Raw genomic sequence first — 1,740 nt, forward strand, 5'->3', positions numbered from 1 at the left:
TGTTGCTGTGATGCTGGAGGTTACACCAACAATATTTCCAATACCAACAGGGAAACCCACAGTAGAAAGGTTTCAACAGAGCTTCCAGACTAAGATAGACTGGGAAGAAGGATGGGGCCATCCATTTCTGAAAAAATTGACCATTGAAAACCTTGTGAATAGCAGTGAAGATGTATTGCAATAGGGAAATCTGCTGCAAAAGACCTCTTTAAAAGTGTTAAAGAGCCAAGATGTCACTTTGAAGACTAAGGAATGCCTGAGCCAAGACTTGGTGTTTTCAATAGCCTCATAGCATGTGAAAGCTAGACAGTGAATAAGGAAGACTGCAGAAGAATTGATGCATTTGAATTGTGGTATTGGCGAAGAATACTGAAAATACCATGGACTGCCAAAGGAACGAACAAATCTGTCTTAGAAGAAGTATAGCTGGAGAGCTCCTTAGAAGTGAGAATGGCCAGACTTCATCTCTCATACTTTGGTCATGTTGTCAGAAAAGACTGATCCCTGGAGGAGGATGTTATGCTTGGTAAAGTGTATGGTCAGCAAAGAAAGGGGAAGACTGCCAATGAGATAGATTGACACAGTAGGTGCCATCATGATCTCAAGCATGGCAAATATTGCAAGGATGGTGCAAGACTGGGCAGTGTTTTGTTCTGTTGTACATAGGATTGCTATGAGTTGGAGCTGACTCGAGCCAAACCAAAAACCAAACTCACTGCCATCGAGTCAGTTCCTAGTCATAACAACCCCTCTTTGGGTTTCCAAGGTAGTATCTACAGACGTAGATTGCCCAGTCTTCCTTCTGAGGAGTGACTGGTGGGTTTGAACCACCAGGCTTCGGGTTAGTACTCAAATGCCTTAGGCACTATGCCACCAGAGCTCCTGAGCTAACTGGACAGCACCTAGAAACAACACAAATTCCTAATATTTATCTGAGTTTATTTGAATGAGTTTCTGGTACTTGCAACCCAAGACTCTTAAATAAGACTACAGTAAAGAGAATGATGGTTTATCTCATTGAATCTATTAGTGTGTTATGAACCACTTCAAAAGTTAGAGTCTTAAAACAATAATCCTATGGATCAGCAAATTGTGCTGGATTCAGCGGGCTTCTGCTGGTCTTTCCTGGGATGATTCATGCAGCTGCAGTCATCTGACAGCCCTAGATGACAGACAGAGAGGAAAAAAACGCAACAACATATGTCTGGCAATTGGGACTGGCTGTTGGCCAGGGTTGCCTCAGTTCTCTTCTTCATCCTCCAGTAAGTGAGGCTGTGCTTTTTAACATTATAGTAGAATTATTCTAAGAGGGCAAGTCCCCATATGCAAGTGATTAGAAGCTTCCGCGTTTGCTGATGTCACATCACCACTCCAGGGTTAGTGTGGAAGGGCAATATGTAAGGGTTTGGATCTTGGGAAGCATGGTTTACTGGGACTCATTATATAACAATTTACCATAGACACAGCTTTTGGCCCAATAATTCATGTCCCTGCCACATACAAAATACCCTTACCCCTTCCCAAACCCCCGAATAATCATCTAATCACAGTATCAGGCTCAAAGTAGATGATGAGCTCATGAAATATATCAGGTCCAGATGATACTAAGACTTCTCAGGAACAGCTCCATAAGCTCAGCTTTCCTTGATGCAGAAGCTTGTGAACTAAAATGTCACGTTATCTGCCCCTTCCACCATCTAACATAAAATGATGAGACAGAGACAAGTTAATTTTAATAGA

This window comes from Orycteropus afer, unplaced genomic scaffold (assembly GCF_000298275.1).
Source record: "Orycteropus afer afer isolate SDZICR_OR568_19922 unplaced genomic scaffold, OryAfe1.0 scaffold00214, whole genome shotgun sequence".
Taxonomy (NCBI): Eukaryota; Metazoa; Chordata; class Mammalia; order Tubulidentata; family Orycteropodidae; genus Orycteropus; species Orycteropus afer.